Here is an 18,732-nt window from a genome sequence, read left to right on the forward strand (position 1 = left end):
TTGAGCGACTGCTTGGAACATCATCTTTGTTTTCTGTTCTCTATCCCTGTGGCCAGTCTGTGCAATCACAGCTTGGGCTGGGATTCATGTGGTTGGAGTAGTTACACTGCAGACCAAGAGAAACCTGCCTGACCCCACCCACCCTACTTTTATCAGCTTTAAAGGAGCAATTCTCAACAAGACTTTTCCTTTTCCTTTTTTCCAATTAAAAAGCCATTTTTAATGATAGCACATTAAGGTGGTGCATACATTTATTAATGCCTGTAGTGTTCCACTACCAAATAGCATCCCTGCTCTCGAGGCTTCAACTCTTAAATGATCCAGCGATGTTACCACCAACGAAAAGAAAAAAAAGCATCTCCCGGAGATTTTTCTATGAATGTGCCAGATAATTAAAATGACAGTAGCTTCAGGGTGAAATGTTGTACCTGCCTTCCTGTGTTCTCAGTGTTAGAATCGCATTTTTGAAGACATTTTTATAGGTCACCAGCAGAGAAGAGTAGAAATAAATCAGTGAATAAAAAAAGTACATTTTGCTCAGAAAAGAAGAGGGGAAAAGCTATAGATATATAAAAGGTCCTTTGGCAAAGTGATGGGTGAGAGTATGTTATTATTTCCCCATGGAAGAAATAAAGTGGGTGATGATCTGACTTTGGGACAGACTATCACATAGTGTTCCAAGCCTCCGGCTCTCGCTCCAGGATCAGACCTGAATTCATTTACTGTCGCTCCTTCTTGTTGCTGAACCACTTTGGGCAAGTTGTATGTATGTATGTATGTATGTAAAAAAATTTTTTTGAAGCTTATTCATTTTTGAGAGAGAGAGAGAGATACAGAGTGTGAGTGGGGTAGGGGCAGAGAGAGAGGGAGGCACAGAATTCCAAGCGGGCTCCAGGCTCTGAGTGGTTAGCACAGAGCCTGACACAGGGCTTGACTTCACAAATTGCAAGATCGTGACCTGAGCCCAAGTCGGACACTTAACCGACTGAGCCACCCAGGCACCCTGGGCAAGTGTTTAAATTTAGATGAGCTCTCTTTTCTCCCATAAATTTAGGATAATAGTTATGTATTACATGCATACAATATACAAACACGATTAGATGGCACAAGGTATGTAAGGCCTTCAGTACAATGCCTGATGCATGGCAAATTTGCAATAGATGACAGCCTTATTTTCTGCTGTAAATTCCTGGGAAAGAAGATCTTAAGGCAGAACTCTAGAAGGAAGAATTGAGTGTTATTTGCATGCGGGGAGTGGTGATTCCTGCTCACCTGTCCCATTAAAGACACTCGGCTGAAAGGCAGGTGTCCACGGCACAGACCTACCCCAGGATGCTGGAACGACACGGCCGGAGAATGGAATGAATGCTCCTAAAGCAGATGAAACCAAGGCCACATCTGCCCCACTGCTAGGAGAAGCTCAGAGGGACCCTCACCAGTAACCTTAGCAGAGCCTCGTGGTGTCCGATGCTCACAGACCCAGAGCAGATAATGGATTCCCAGAAGGGACCGGCAGTGGTCAACATAATGAATAGCATTTGCCCAACACGGTATCCTTTTTGATCCCAGCAACAGCCCTCTGTCACACAGAGGGCTGAGACTCTTTCCTTCCTCTTTCTCTCCAGAGAGAAATTGATCCTCAAAATCTGTGACTTGTCCCTGATTAAATGGGTCAACCTAAAAACTATAAGGCACAGGGCCTCATGTGTGTCTTCTGCCCTCAAATCCCACATCCTAGAGTAGAGTCTTGACTTACTGGGGCAATGCTTGTGCCCATATCCCTGTGTCTCATCGGCCTTCAGTGCAGCTGTGGGGACAGTGCCTATATATGCCCATCAACTCACTTTAAGCACAAAACTTTGTTTTCTCTCTGTTTCAACCTGTAGGATTTCCCCCAGAAGCCTCCTGACCTTGACCTGAACTTGAAGTAGGAAAAGTAACACCCTTGGAGGCCACCCTCAAGGAATGGAGGTGGGAGTCAGTGGATAGATGCCCCAGGTTCTGGTCTCTAAGAGGACAGTTTTGGGAGACACTCTACTAGGCTCCTCAGAGGGTCCCCCATGAGCCTGAGCTGTTCTGTCCATAGTGGTAATCAGCTTAATCATAAACATTGGGGTTTTTTGTTGTTGTTGGTTTGTTTTGTTGCTTTTGTTTTTTGGTTGTTGTTTGGGTTTTTTTTTTTTTTGTTTTTTGCTTTTTACTTTCCTTCCTTCTGTTTCACTTGCCTGCCCTCTCACTGCTAATTCTTAAGATTTCCTCTCAGATAAATTGCTCATACCTTGTATTCAGGGAAAACCCAAGCTAAGAAAGCTTTGTAGTCCTATAACAAAAGAAGCTCTCACACCAACAGAAAGCTTTAAAAAATTGTTTTTAACTTAATTTATTCATTAAAAATAAATATTTTTGAGAGATAGAGTGTAAACAGGGGTGGGGGGGGGAGGGAGGGCAGAGAGAGAGGGAGACACAGAATCCCAAGCAGGCTCCAGGCTCTGAGCTGTCAGCACAGAGCCCAACGTGGGACTCGAACCCATGGACCATGAGATCATGACCTGAGCTGAAGTTGGACACTAAACTGACTGAGCCACCCAGGTGCCCCTCACCATAGAGCTTTTGTAACCAGGAAGGACAAAAGTCATATCCTTAGGAAGGTGCCAGTTTAACATTCAAAGCTGCTCATTTTGTAAATTTGAGGAAAATGAAAAAAATCTTATTAGAATTCAAAATTCCACTGGGCAAAAGGAAGACTGGTTTTTGCTGTGGTTGTTAAATGGGTTTGTCTTCCGTGGAACCAAGTGGCCTGGGTCCTCTTGGATTTGTTGTCCCCTAACTGCGGGCCTGTCCAAATGCAGGATGTCCTGGAACACTGCTCAGGGCCCTTTTGGCTTCCATACAGTCCATTCCTTTTCCTGGGTTCACGCAGAATGGAAAAGATCTTCACCCACCCACCCTACCCCACCCCTGAAATCCCACCACTGAACTCTGTGTGGAAGGCCAACAAGGGCCAGTGGAGGATCAGGGAAGGCTGAGCCCCCAGATCTGGGCACCTCCCCCTGGCTGGGCTCTCCATCATGACTCATATGGGATGTACATGGGATGTAGGCTTGGAACTTCCAGGTTTGAGGGGCACCTGGGTGGCTCAGTCGGCTGGGCGTCTGACGTCGGCTCAGGTCATGATCTCACGGTTCGTGAGTTCGAGCCCCACGCTGGGCTCTGCACTGACAGCTCAGAGCCTGGAGCCTGCTTCGGATTCTGTGTCTCCCTCTCTCTCTGCCCCTCCCCTGCTCACTCTGTCTCTCAAAAATAAATAAACATTAAAAACATTTAAAAAAAAAGAACTTCTGGGTTTGAGTTCAGGCTCTTTTTCCCATCTGCTGTGTGGATGTGAGCAAGCCTCTTATGTTCTCCGGGCCTCGGGTCCTCATTTGTGAAAAAGGAGCTATGGTCATAAAGATGGGTGTGTATACCCTCTGGGATTGTTGTAGGCGCAAAGCTGGATACGTACGTAGGAACGTGCACAGAAAACCAAAGGGAATGAAACAAGTGTTAGTTATTAATTTTTAGGAGGTGGGGAGGATGGATGGGAGAAACAGGGAAGAAAGGTACAAGAGTCCTGCTCGCTAAGTAACTTCCACCCCCTCAGGCTGCTGCTCCTTCCACCTGACCAATCCCATCCCCCCTCTGCCTCCAGCCCGCTTCTGCCTGGCACACTCTTTTCCTTCAGGTCTTGGCTTAAAGGTCACTTCCTCCAGGAAGCCTGCGCTGACTTCTCCTCCCCTAAGACTCAGACGGGTGCCTCTGTGCCCTTGTGCTGCCCTGCACTTGACCTGTCACAGCCCTTCCTTGAGTGTGGTTTGTCTGCGTTCTCTACAGAGTGCCATGACGACAGTGTCTCCAACCACAGCATCTCGGTACCTGCCCCAGTGCTCAGCACGCAGCATGCTCAAAACCGGGGATACACGACTAGCTTGAGAGTGGACGTGTTCTTTTCATCACACCCTAGCTGAGGTTTCGGAGACCCAAAATAGCTGGTCTGAGTCACCGTAACCTTGTTAGTAATTAAATACTACAGTTACCAAATTACCAGAAAGCAAAAACCACTGGGTGGAATATTTTTCTAGTAGAGGAACATGTCACTTATTTATGTGTGAGCATTAGAGTTCTTAACTAGTTAAGTTCAGGATGAGGAGCTCCAGCCTTTCTCAAAAGCTGAGGAAGCCCTAAATTGTGCATTCCTGGAGGTTTGACGTGCGGTGTAAACACTGCCTATCAAAAACATGTCAATATACGAAACAAATGCCATCAACAATTTATCAATGTGCTAAGTAGTAAACTTTAAAAAGTAAGTTCCCGCTCCCTCTAATTCACTAGGCGGAAGGAATATTTTTTCTTTATTTAGTGCAAAAGGCACAATTAGCATTATGAAAGTGAATGATGGAATCTTGAGGAATTTTGGTGGCTATGTCCTATGCATCTTCTAAAAATATCTGAAAATTTAAATTTGGAAATATTATGACTCTCTACTTAGCATCTCAATCTTTTCACGGATTCTCTTCAGGGCAAACCACACTGAGCGCAGTTATAGCACAGTAGCCAAGCTCTGCGGTGACTTAACACACACGGATGGTCTCTTGTCACTTTCACCGTAGCTCCTTTCACTGTGTGCATTTGATATGCACTGCTCCTAATGACGGAAGGACACCTCGTGGTCTTTGCCGCCCAGTGAAGTAACACGGAGTAAGAAAGGTGTGAGGTGAGTCATTGAGGCAGTTGATGTCACATTATGATCGGTAGGTATCGCTAAAGCCTGTGAAGGCTCCAAGTTTTAAATGGGTTAGGGCTCCACTCCTATGCTCATTGCAACACTGTTCACAATGGCGGAGATGTAGAAACAATCCAAATGTCCATTGACAGAAGACTGGATGAAGAAAATGTAGTATGTGTGTGTACATATGTACATGTGTACATACACACACACACACACACACACACACACACACAGTGGAGTATTATTCAGCCATAAAAAGGAAGGAAGTTCTGCAAGGTGCAACAACGTGGATGAGCTTTGAGGACATTATGCTAAGTGAAATAAGCCGGTCACAGAAAGACAAATACTGCATGATTCCACTTAAATAAGGTGTCTAACGTAGTCGAATCCATAGCCTCAGTGGTGGAATTGTGTTCCCCATTGCTGGGGGGATGGAGAAATGAGTTGCCAATCAACCAGTATGGTTTCAGTCAAGCAAGATAAAAAAAGCTCTAGAAATCTGTACAGGATTGTACCTGTTGTCAGCAATTATGTATCATACATTAAAAAGTTTGATTAGTGGGTAAATCTCATAGTAAGTGTTGTTCCAACAATAAAATAGAGTTTAAAAACAAACAATCCTACCTCATGGTAGGCTCCAGATACGAAGCATTGTAGTAATACTTGGGATTTGCAATTCCCTGTGGTCCTTCTTTATTTTCCTTACTAAGACAGAGAAGCAGGTTTAGAAGAGTAAGGAGGGTATCCGATCAAGAGCTCTGTGTTGGTTTAAGATGCCTGTTAGACTTCCAAGTGGCAATTATGCACGTAGTCAGATGTATGAGCCCAGCTTAGGAGAAAGGTCTGAAGTGGATAAAAATATTTGGGTGATCATCAGCACATCCATGCCATCCAGAGCATAGCCTGGGGGCAGTAATCTAGGGAAGGTAGCTCGTGAAGAAAGGAGGCTCAGCCAGGCACTCCAGCATTCAGCGTTAGCTAGGTATTTCTGGTGTGTCTGCCCCCTGAAACAACTCTGCGTATCAGGAGAGCCCCCCTCAGAACTCAGGGTTCCTCTTCAGTGTGGGAAGAGGCCAAGGTGTTCCCAAGCACAGTAACCTCAGTACCTAAAGGTTAGTCACCCACCACGAACCAGACACAATAATTCTGCTGCCGCGGGACACTTTGCTACAAAGATCACTCCCAGGCCCAGCAGGCATGGTGTTTCCTCAGTCCTCTCCTGAGTTTGCTCCTGGAAAGAGGAGCCTCTGAAGGATTGCTTCTACTTCACCTCTGTCAGAATACCGTGGCCACTGCAGGAGGTGGCCGGTGGCTGTCCTCTGCCTCTATCCCAGCCCCTGCCACTGCCTATTTGCTCTGCTTCCGCTTGGAATTTCCCTCAGAGATCCATGACAGCCGGGTGACCCCCTCATCCCAATTTGCCTGGAAATTCCCACCTTATAGGGAACCCCTTCAGTCCAGGACAAACTGGGACTGTTGGTCACCCTAACTGGAAGGAAACCCGGGAAATAATTACCATCCTCTAAGCAATTCTTAGGTAGCTACATCCCTGGCTAGGACCTAAGCCGTGGACTTCAGGGTTCCTCCCTGCTTTCCAGCCTCTCTTTGTAAGAGGTCTCTCCCCTCTGCCCCCAACCCCACTCACTCTCCCACCCCTCAGGACTCTGGAGCTCTCGCCTTGTCTGTCTCTTCGACAGCAGGCTGGCCCAGGGTGGGGAAGGTAGCTGAAGAAGTCTATCCTGGACCCCACTAGCTACTCCCTTATTCTTCTGCAGACTTTCCGATTGTTAAGTATCATCTGTTCTGAATGTCTGCCTCTTGGATTGTTCATCTCTTGGTTGGTTGGCTATCATCTGAGCTCCTGGCCCATTTAGTGGAATGTCCCACCTGGTGTGTAAGACAGGGTCCCACTGCCCAGGATGGAAGCAAAGTAGGGACCGATGTTTCCTCTCCTTGCTCTTTGGCAGCTAGGGGCAGGCGTGTGACCCAGACCTGGCCACCCGCTGTCCCTGCCTGCTTCTTTGCATCTGCAGAGTCAAGGCACCAACACAGGGACAGTCAGAGGTTGTCGGGGGTGCTTCGGGCTTTGGAGGCGGCATCAGGCATGCGGGGGTATGGGGCCGGCTGTCCTAACCGACTGTGGGAGACCTTGGCTGCCTCCTCTGCTACACCCGTAGCTCTTGCGCGTTCTCTGACTCTGGTCCTCCACGCCCCCCTCTCAGTTCAGCGCACTCCCCATATCTTTCCAATAATGCTTTTTTTTTTGGCTAGAATCACCCAGAATTGCTTCCTTGGGTGACAACCATGACCTCTCACTGATGCTTCTGAGAAACTGAGGCCACGTTTTACCGATGGGTGTTCTGCCCAGGAGAAAAAAAATGTTCTCCTGAAGATCTATCAACAGAGGGGGGAGGCTCAGAGTGGAATGGGACTAAAGAAAAGGGTTCTCCTTTGCTCCTCTCTACCATCAGATCGAAGGCAAGTAGAGCAGGAAGACCTTTCCTTTTAGAAAATCTAAAGAATATGAAAGAAAGATTCAGGGAGACCTTGTGGAAGATAGGCACACACGAGACTAGGTGGCCTTCTTTCTGTTTTACCTCCTTTCAGGCTCTACGGGATTCTGGGTGAGACTCACATACTCTCTCTTTTGTCCTGAGCTGTTGTGTCTTTAAGGGTGAAAGGTTAGCTTTGCAGCCTGATTCTCGGAAGAGACAGGGGTGACTATAGTTTGGAACAAGGACTACAATCTGTGCTCATGCTATAGAGTGCTTGCACATTCACCCAGAATCATTTCTTTTCCTACCAGATGGCAAACCCAGCACATGGTCCCAAGGGCAGAATATATCCTGCCGCACTCTGGGATTCCCCGTTCACTTCTGTGATCTTTGCCACAACACGGCAGTCCCAGGCAGACCAGACGGTGGTTGGGAGGAAGCTTCCCTATGGCACAGTGGCTGAGCCCATCACACACGTGTTTACAGGCGTAGGAAACATTCAGTAACAAAATCCCACGGAAGAAACAAACGTGCAGGTGTTGACGTTGGTGTGGAAGACGTGTTACGGTGTGGGACAGGAAGTAGCTGTAAAGTAAAGCACTTCCTAGCAATGCAGAGATGGGCGTGTATGGGAAGATGGGGTTGGTGCCAAAAGACAGCTTCTGCTGCCCAGAAATCCCTCCCACGGAAGCCGTGTAGACCCAGAAAATGGTACTGCGGCGAGCACGCCCTCAGGTGGACGGACTGCTGAGGGGAATACACCTCCCACTCCTGCGTGTGTTTCTACAGTAGCGAAGGGAGAAAGAGAAAACAGAGCTGCAAAAGGACAGTGGATGAAGGTAAATGCTTTAAAGCCTGAGCTTGGAGCTGGTTTGGCGAGATGCTGAATATTCCCTAAAATCCATGGGCTCTGCATGAAACACAGAAATTAAACCTAACGTGGAGCCGTGAGGGCCGTTAGCAAATGTGGGACCATGGAGGCTGCAAAATTTGATCGTGAAAGAAGATATGGGGCACCTGGGTGGCTCAGTCGGTTAAGCGTCCACCTTCGGCTCAGGTCATGATCTCACAGTTTGTGAGTCTGAGCCCTGCATCAGACTGTCTGCTGTCACCACAGAGCACATTTCAGATCCTCTGTCTCCCTCTCAGCCCTTCCCCCTCTCTCAAGCCCTCTCTCGTTCTCTCTCTCTCTCTCTCTCTCTCTCTCAAACATAAACATTAAAAAAAACAAAAAAGATGATGTAAATGCCCAGCGTGGAGACATTTCCCTGGCTGCTCTTGGCTGACAGTTCCAGCTGTCTTAATAAGAAAGTAGTAGTCTTAAGGGTGCCTGGGTGGCTCAGTCAGTTAAGTGTCAGACTTCAGCTCAGGTCATGATCTCCCCGCTGTGAGTTCGAGCCCCACTTTGGGCTCTGAGCTGTCAGCACAGAGCCTGGAGCCTGCTTCAGATCCTGTATCTCCCTCTCTCTCTCTGTCCCTCCCTCACTCGCACTCTGTCCCTCTCTCAAAAAAAAAATTTTTTTTTTAATTTCTTAAAAAATTAAAAAAACAAAGCAGTGGTCTTTAGCATCAAGGTTCAGTTACTGAGTTCTGTTTCTAGAACAAGATGAGGGCCCTTTTGACTGTGGTGCACATCCTACGCTCACAGTCTGTAGCCACACAGACCTGCCTTGGCATCAAAGGTGCCTCCAGAATGCCCGAGCCCAGCCCCCGGGGGCTCCTTTCCAGGCCAGTAGGTCTGAGACAGGCTCAGACACGGGCTCGTTGCCGCCTACGAGGGATTCCCTCGTGTCTAATTCGCATTAGCCCTGAGCTTGCTCCGAAAGCTCCAGAGGACCAGGCGACAGGAGGAAATCGCTGATAAGAATTTTATGTGAACACAGGTAAAACACAACCAGTCTCTGATGTTTTGATCAGGGGGACGAGCTGCCTCAGAACTTACAGACGTTTTACCAGGGACAGACACAAACCCACCCAGAAACCTAGGATTGCGGTGGTTTGCTCCAACCAGTGCTGAATTTTCCCCCCTCTCTGAAGTCCTAGCAAACAGGCAATCAATATACTAGACGCGTATCTTCAGAGATGCTGTGTCAAGGGCTCAGATGAGAAAGATGCATTTCATTTATCCGCTTGTCTGTTTCTGAGCACAGCGAGGGCACCAAGTGCTCCGTGCTTAGTCTCAGGAGGGAATCCTGTAGATTTCGCTGCCATGAGCTTGGGATTTCTTTCTCAAGACTTACTTTCAACAACATCTTTCCAGCCTTTAAATGTTGAACTAAAACCTGAAATGGGTTCTGATTCTGACTTGAGCTCTTCAAATTGCAAAACCAATCAACTGCCCGAGTGTGCGGCGATTTGCGGCTCCCTCTGCCTCTGCCTGTGTCAAGCTCCCTCTTTTGTAAGGAAAGCAAAGCCAGTGGGTCTCCTCCAGCTGTTTTCATTCCCCTCTAGTCTGTTCTTGTGAATTTGCAAAGCTCTTGCCTCCTGCCCTGAACTGACTAGGGTCACAAAAGTGCCCATGACAATCATGTGTTATGTGAGGGGAATGCCGTGAAATCAGATGGTTTTGAGGACGGATATTTTGAGGCTTTGTTGGACGTAGAAGACTCATACTAGCAGTAACAACCATTTCCTGAGTGCTTGCTCTCATTGTCCCAATCACCTTTCTTTAGATTACCTTTAATTCACAATTATCCTGTGAGGTAGGTATTATCCCCGTTTTACAGAGAAGGAAACTGAGTCTCAGAGAGGTTAAGAAAATGGCAGAGGATTGCCTGACTAGTACGTGTCAGAACTGGGTTGGATTGCCGATGTGGCTTATCACGAAGCCTGTATTTTTTTTTCCTCCTCTTCCAATCTATCCATACAACTCAAAATTATGACCTGGGTTTAGGAGTGCCAGTACTCACTCTTATAAATAGAAATAATAGTAGCCACAACAGAAACAACAGTAATAATAACTAATATTTATTGAGCACCAATGGATGCCAGGACCTTTGTGATTTATATCCAGGGTTTATTCCTGATTTATGAACAGGGAGACTAAGTCCTAGAACAGCTAAGGAAATTTGCTTGGGGACAGATTATCGTTGGTGGAACTGAGTGTTAGACCCCGGTCTACAGAACGCAGATTTGAAGTTCTTAACCATTTCTCGGCGAGGACAGCAGGCAAAAGAGTCCCTACATTCGGTGTTTGTGTCCCATGATGCCTGGAAGAAGAGGGCCCCGCGTTTCTAGTTTATCAAATGAGCAATGGTAATGGACTTTCTGTGGATTATACAGATCTCCTTGTCTTTGCTTGTGCTTATTCAGGGTTGGGTACACCCTGCTGCCATCAGAAAGTCGGACAGTGACTGTATTTACAAGAAACTCCCTGAGCACGTGGGATCTGAAACCTGTCTGACAATGAGATCAGCCTGTCTCTGTAGACGGCGGTAGAATGAAGCAAATTGGATTTTCCACCAATTCTCAAAGGGCACGAACTCAACTTTTATAGTTCATAGGACAATTCAAGTCTTGATAGGGGGCAGAATGACCCCATGTAGGGAGGACAGGCGAGCCAGATGGTAAGAGAGTTCAGTTCTGTTTCGACGTGGGAGCTCTGGGGAGTTGGAATCTTAGTTTTGTGCTTTAGATAGAACCCGCTGACATTCAGTCACTTGGTTTTTTGAAATAACAATGTGTGTGTTTGTGTATGTGTGTATTTAGCATTTACTAGGACAGCCCTATGTTGTTGGCCTGAGAAAAACAAGATATTTGAATTCAGTTTATAAGAATATATCAGTTTCTCTGGTTGCCATATTTCCATACCTGATTTTAATTTTGAAAATAGTACCACTTAGGGGCGCCTGGGTGGCTCAGTTGGTTAAGCATCCAACTCAGGTCCTGATCTAATGGTTCGTGGGATCGAGCCCCACGTCAGGCTTTGTGCTGACAACAGGGAGCCTGCTCGGGATTTTGTCTCTCCCTTTCTCTCTGCCGCTCCCACATGCATACTTTCTGTCTCTCTCTCTCAAAATATATAAATAAACTGTTTAAAAAATGGTAGCACCTAAAGAAGTGCAGTATTTCTAAAATTTTTTTAATGTTTATTTATTTTTGAGAGAGAGAGATACAGAGCATGAGCAGGGGATGGGCAGAGAGAGAGGGAGACAGAATCTGAAGCAGGCTCCAGGCTCCGAGCTGCCAGCACAGAGCCCGACATGGGGCTTGAACCCATGGACCGTGAGATCATGACCTGAGCCAAAGTCAGCTGCTTAACCCCTCAACAGATGGAGCCACCCAGGTTCCCCTACAGAAGTGCAATATTTCAAATAGCACAAGTTTAAACGGTGGTGTAGACACGTGCATGCAACCCCTCACCCCCACATCCACTGATGTAACCAACTTGGCTTTAATATGTTTAAAACCTGTGTTGATCCTTCTGCAGTGAGTCTTTATTACCTCTATTAGAACTCACCTTTCTGAATATGCACTTAAATTTGAGTCGTGTTCATCAAAAGATGACGAAGTAATTTTATCCTGGAAGTAAATCTAGTCTACCCTCCCCTCATTAAAAAGGTTCATTTTTATCATTAAGACATTTCCCCAACGTTGCTAATATGCAGGAGAACAAAGACAAGGAAAATCCACGTGAATAGTGCCTGTATCGGGCTGTGGGGTGTATTTTCATGCTTCTATTACATGCTTATGTTAAACTGTTGCTGTGGCATACTCAGCACTTGAAACTGAATCATAAAGCAATCTCAGGCAATCTGATAAGGGAGTTCTAGAAACCAGACCTGCGTTCCTCTCCAGATTTCTGCTTTTGAACCGTGAGGATTTGAGCATAATGTATCTTAATATAAGCAATTATTTGGATATATTTCTCAATGACTAAAACAACAACAACCCCCCCAAACTCAGACATTAGTGTTTCGTATTAATTAATCTAAGACCTAACCTGCTTTAACTTCATTACTCCCAACACCTGAAGTCCCTGTCAGCTTGATCACAGGTTGACTCAAACGTGTCTCATTGTTTGCTTTATGGCAAAAGTCTGTGTCTTACGAATCTGAGTGACTATCATCCCTTTGTTTTTAAACCCCATTTTCTCAAACAAATCTCATTCGTATTTTGGACCATAGCTGTTTATTTTCCCCTAAGAAAGCAGAGTTAGGAACACACTGTTTGTCATCTATAAAATGAAACGTTTGTAAACTGGTTTATGAGTAGGTGACCATATAATTAATCATCGGAAGCAGTGTGCTTGTAAGAATGACCAGGAATGTCAATAATAATTATGCTTGGAACAATAGGCTTAAACTGGGCAGTCCCAATCAAATGGGGACACATGGTCACTGCACCCATGTGAGCATATTGTCACGTATACTGTCTGTGAGGATATAAATGGGATTTGAATTACTAGGCCTGGAGTTTTGCAACTGAAACCACAGAAGTCTTCCAACCTTATTGTCTACTTTGAATCTAAATTGATTCAATTAAAATCTGATCTGACTAAAATTTTTGGTCAGAAAGCTTTGTTAGAAAAAAAGAGTTGTTATTTTCTTTTTAAAATATTTTTTAATCTTTGTTTTTGAGGGGGGGGTGGGGCAGAGAGAGAGGGAGACACAGAACCCGAAGCAGGCTCCAGGCTCTGAGCTGTCAGCACAGAGCCCGACGTGGGGCAAGTTAAAAGGGTGGAAGAGAGGAGCCAAGTGTTCTAGGCTGGGGGGAGAGCGTGTTCAAAGGCCAGGAGATGAGAGAAAAATAGAGGCAGAGATGGACCACTCTTGCTGGGTGCGCAGCCCCGGGTAGGGAGCAGTCTGGCAGTGAGGCTGGGTAAGAGGTCCCAGACCTTAAAAGTCCTTAAAAACTCCGATAGGGAATTTTAACTTTATACCGAGGGCAAGGGCAGCACCACTGAAGAGCCTTAAAGGCAATAATAGCGAGTGCTTTAGAGAAAGACCTCTCAGTCTAGGGGTGAGGAGTAGATTAGGGGTCTGGGTTGGGGGAGCAGGAGGGCAGGAAAGCAAACCGGGGGGCCTAGAAGAGAGCAGTGGCAGTGATGGAGAGTTGCTTAGGGTCCGCAGGACTGGGCAACAGCTTAGAGGTGGGGGCAGGGAATTAGGATTTTCTTATGGGTTGAATTATCTTCCCCTTAAATTCATATGTGAAATCCTAACCCATGATGTTCTTATACAGGGGGGAAGTTTGGACACAGGCATAGAGGAGGGACAGTGAAGACACAGGGAAAAGACTGTCCTTACGAGCCAGGGAGAGAGGCCTGAGACACACGCTTCCCTAGAAGCCCTCAGAAGGAGCCAACCCTGCCCACACCTTGGTCGTGGACTTAGAGCCTCCAGAACTTTGACACAATACGTTTCTGTTGTTTAAGCCACCTGGTTTGGGCTACTTTCTGTGTCGCAGCTGCCCTAGGCAGCCCATACAGATGGCTACTCGGGTTTTAAGCTTGAATACGTGGGTACTTCTCTCTAAGTGGTTTTAAGCAAGAACAAAGAGGCAGAAGCCCACCGTGGCGGATGGTAGTGACTCAGTGTTGACATGTTGGCTTTGGGGCAATTGTCAGATCTCCGTGCCGAGAGCTCCAGCTGGCCACTGAACGATCAAGGCTCAGGAGAGACAGCAGAAATGGAGTTCTAGGTTCAAGAGTCATTGCGTGTAGGCAGGAACTGGCACCTTGGGGGTGTATGTCAGGGAAAACCTGGGGGGGGGGGTGAACTGAAAGTAAGCCCTACCGTCACCTTGGTTCTGGACACTTCCCCACACATCAAGTAGATGAGAAAGGCTCTGTTATGTGTTGCTTTAAAATATTTGCTTGCAGGAGGGTGCCTGGGTAGCTCAGTCGGTTGAGCGTCTGACTTCGGCTCAGGTCATGATCTCACAGTTGGTGAGTTCGAGCCCCATGTTGGGCTCTGTGCTGACAGCTCAGATTCTGTGTCCCCCCACCCCGTCTCTGCCCCACCCCCACTCATGTTTTGTCTCTCTGTTTCTCAAAAAATGAATAAACATTAAAAAATTTACAATATTTGCTTGTGGGAATTACCACACATAGAGTTTGTAGCAAGATTGGGATATCAAGTAGGCTAGCCTTGGCTACCCCTCAGGTTAAGGAATTACCCCCTTTAGGACTGTCCCAGAACAGACCAGAAATTCTGACTCAAACTCACAAAGCTTAGAGAGACCACAGCTAGCCCTCAAATACCCAATGATTAACTTATAATAAATAGAATTGGCAGATGGAACAGATATGCCCTCTGCCTAACCAGTCTCTTCTATCATTTACAAAACCGCTACAGTGGGAAACAAATTCTCAGAAGGTTGTTTGGTAGCACGGACTCAGAACAAGGGGGTTAGTTTAATGATTTTAATTAATAATGAGGTCAGGTTCCAGTCGCCTGATGTGGGGCTCCCCATAATCAAGAAGGGATGGTCGGCTGGTCTGCAGCCCATGCACCCCCAGCCACATCCGCTGGCTGCCCTCCACCCTGGACAGTGCTTGGGGGGCCAACTTTCATTTCTACAACTTCCCCGGCTTCCATACATGATCCACCCCATTTTCATGAACACACGATTTGTCTTTGGAATATGAATATCTCCGATCAGATTAAACACCCTAGGACCGACTCACTTTCTTTGAAATAACCGTGCATCTCTTTGCTTTCATCCATCACATGTTAATTTTAAAGTTTCTTTCCCCTTGTTTCTACATGCTTGGCCATGGGGGGTGGGAGTAGGGGTTGGAGATGAGAACTTGCTGTGGCTCTCATTTAAAATTTGTTTAGGGACACCTGGGTGGCTCGGTTAAGCGTCCAACTTGAGCTCGGGTCATGATCTCATGGTTCGTGGGTTCCAGACCCGCATCCAGTCCCACGTCTGGCTCAGGCTGATAGCTGGAAGCTTGAAACCTGCTTCGGATTCTATGTCTCCCTCTCTCTCTCTGCCTCTCCCCTGCTTACGCTCTTTTTCTGTCTCTCAAAAATAAACATTGAAAACAAATTTTTTAAAAATTTTCTAACGGTTATTTATTTTTGAGAGAGAGAGAGAGAGAGAGAGAGAGAGAGAGAGAGAGAAATGTCCCACGCAGGCTCCACACTGTCAGCACAGAGCCCCATGTGAGGCCTGAACCCATGAACCATGAAATCATGACCTGAGCAGAAATCAAAAGTCGGACGCTTAACTGACTGGGCCCCCTGGGTGCCCCTCTCATTTAAATTTTTTAAGTAGGTATGGACATAATAGTTTCAGAACAATGATTTTGGTAATGATTATTTCAGGATAAATGTTTTTCAGCAAATTTTTGTAGGAGTCAATTTGTGAAGTATTATTAACTGTTTTGTATGTAATGGTTCACTCTTCTCTCTAATTCTAACAAGAAAGCCAAGCTTCTCTGGAGTCAGCTGACTCTCTTACTATGGGGGCACCTCTGCTTTTAGGATTTTTTATAATTCAGATGATATGGTATCATGATGGGGAGGGCAGCGCACATTTATTTGAGGTTTGTTGTTTGATTTCTTTGAGACCTTTTGAATACTTTCCCTTCACTTAAATATTTTTTTACATTTATTTATTTTTGAGAGACAGAGAGAGAGCACAGCTGTGGGAGGAGCAGAGTGAGAATGAGACACAGAATCTGAAGCAGGCTCCAGGCTCTGAGCTGTCGGCACAGAGCCTGATGTGGGGCTTGAACCCATGAACCGTGAGATCATGACCTGAGCCGAAGTCGGGTGCTAAACCGACTGAGCCACCCAGGCACCCCTCTGGTGTTCTTTTTAAATGTTTATTTATGTTTGAGAGAGAGAGAGAGAGATTAATCGGTTCTCTCCTGTTAACACAGTCTGTCATCCAAAGTCGTATGTTCTACAGAGATAAACACGAATCTCTTTTACGCATCCTCTCTTTCGTCTTTAGCTGCTTCTCGATGGTGATCTGGGTGGGGCCCTGGATGGGCGAACCTGAGAGTTGGGATTTATCCAGGCAGGTTTGCTTGCACGATGCAGCTCTTCGCAGGAAAAAAAGATTTCAAAATGTAGTCAGGGTGCAATTTTCAGTCAAAAATGTTTCCTCTGACATATATGAACCGGCATTTGCATTGGCTACACCCCCAAATCCTCCTTATTGGTCTGAGTAGGGGTGGAGGTGAGGGGAGAAAGACCAAGTGAAATGAAACACAGTCCTGTTCCCAAAGGGCCCCCGATCTGCTGGGGAGGCGGACACGTATGCAGCAGTCGCACGGTGGCGGGTGTTCTCAGAGAGCCGTAAGATGTTGCAGAAGAATGAGGGTGTGTTGAGAAGCCCATTGGATGATGGGGCAGTAGGCGTGGGCCACACATTCGGAAACCAGGACCTTGATTTCATAAGACATTGCTCTTTCTGTGGAGTTGGCTTTCTGCACACTTTGGGGGAGCCATGGATTCGAAAGAGAAGGGCGATCCCTTTCCATCAGAGGGACCAGAGCAGGAATGCGATGGCGACACTTCTTCTTGAGCAGAACAATGGATAGTGGATGTCACCTGAGTACAGTGCCAGCTTTCCACAGGGAGCAACCTGAGGGGGTGCGGGACCAAGCCCCCTGCTGTATGTGATCAGTCTTAGAGAAGAATCACCTAAAATCTTTTCAGCGAGCCCCTTAGCAGGAATGAGTTAATGGCGGGGAGGGAGTCCATGGCACAGGTGCCTGGGGGGTTGAAGAGGAGAGTTCAACAACGGGGAGTTAGACGGTTGCCACGGTGTCCCCTCCTGGCCACACCTGCCTCTGTCCATAGCTCACATTTGTCTCTTTTCAACATTTTTCCAAGAATCCCAAAGAAAATGCATTGGAACCAATGGCAGTGGAGTCTTGTCTTCCAGAGAGCAACTCCTCCCAGAGGCGAGCATGGATGTGGGCTCCAGCCTCAGTTTACAGGAAAGACAAAAGGGTCTCCTCACGCCTCACAGTGGGGGCCCAAGTATCTCTTCTACCCATGGAGAAAAGGAGGTGTTTAGGACAGGGTGTTATGCTGACCTTACTGAGCAGGTGGCTGGATCCCCTGGGAAATGTGAGGCATCACTTCATCTCAGAGGAAGTGAAAATCCCCAGACCAATGGTTCCCGCTAGTTTATTAACTTTGAAGCCCCATTGCAGTCCCCAACAGCCAGCGGTGCCACCTGGAAGCAATGCTGTTTATCTTCTCAAAATGCTTTCACCCCAGTGATGAACCTCTTCTACTCCCAGACGTACCTATTTCAATATCACGGTCTAATTCTGCAGTGGGGGCTGGAGGGTGGGTGGGGCATAGCACAAGCTGAATGGGAAGGGGTCACTTGTGATGAGCATCACATTTTGATGTCACTGTAAGAAAGCTCTTCTAATTTTCAAGTATCTGTTCTCTTTATTTAAAAAAATTTTTTGATGTTTATTTATTTTGGGGGGGGGGAGGGGCAGCAAGAAGGAGACACAGAATCCAAAGGAGGTTCCAGGCTCTGAGCTGTCAGCACAGAGTCCGACACGGAGCTCGAAGTCATGAACCGTGGGATCGTGACCTGAGCCGAAGTCGGATGCTTAACCGACTGAGCCACCCAGGCGCCCCTCTGTTCCCACTCTTGATTCAGAATATCTGCTGTTGCAGATGACTTAGTTTCTCTCTTCTCCCTCTACTCAAATCAGATTCTCCTATCTTCTCTCCAGAGATATTCCTGATTATTTGGCAACCGGACAACCATTGCATACCTTTTTAGGTGTGTAAGCTGAAGTAGGTATTTTGCATGCCAGGGAGCACCCAGCAAAGCTGTGCTCACGCTGAATAATGAGACCTTTGCTAAGTGCAGCTTACTGAGATTTGTTGATAATTATTCTACGCTGCTAGAAAAGAACCCAAACACACAGGAGTTTCGAATGATTTCACAGCTGATTTATATGCACAAAGAATAATTAGCATCATGTAATTTTCCTTGCCAGATTGATTCTCGTTTGAATATCGAAAGATACGTCATTTAAAAATAATTTCATACTTCACTGATGAACTAAAATTGAGACATTGGGCACACATGGTTTGGTATGTGTTAGGGGGCAAGGCAACAATCGTTCTCTCTCTCAGGAAGCAGGGACAGCAAAACCCACAAAAAGTAATTACCTACCTTGGAGAGAAACAGCCATCGTTTCCAAGCCTGTTGTCTTGCAACATAAGCCTGGGCCTCACTACTCAGGGGCTAACTGGGTCGCCTCCAGTATTACAGAGGAGTTCGGAAATAACACCATGACATCAAGACTCCACAAATTAAGGAAGACAGATACGGTGAGGGTTTTCCACTCATCTTTTTCAGGGTGAACAATTTTATTTTTAATTTTTTACGTTTATTTATTTTGAGAGAGAGGAAGAGAGAGAATCCCAAGCAGGATCCATGCTGTCTGTGCAGAGCCCCGTGCAGGGCTCCAACTCACCAACCTGGGGGTCATGACCTGAGCCAAAATCAGGAGTCGGATGCTTAACCGAC

At 46.6% G+C, this 18,732-nt stretch overlaps 1 protein-coding gene across 2 annotated transcripts in view; it reads left to right on the forward strand.

The window, feature by feature from the left end:
- Window positions 1-18,732, forward strand: part of FRMD4A (FERM domain containing 4A) — a 607,025-nt gene that overhangs the window by 91,421 nt on the left and 496,872 nt on the right. The gene's annotated exons all lie outside the window — the stretch shown is intronic.

This window comes from Panthera pardus, unplaced genomic scaffold (assembly GCF_024362965.1).
Source record: "Panthera pardus isolate Hobbes unplaced genomic scaffold, ASM2436296v1 HiC_scaffold_6, whole genome shotgun sequence".
NCBI classification, from domain to species: domain Eukaryota; kingdom Metazoa; phylum Chordata; class Mammalia; order Carnivora; family Felidae; genus Panthera; species Panthera pardus.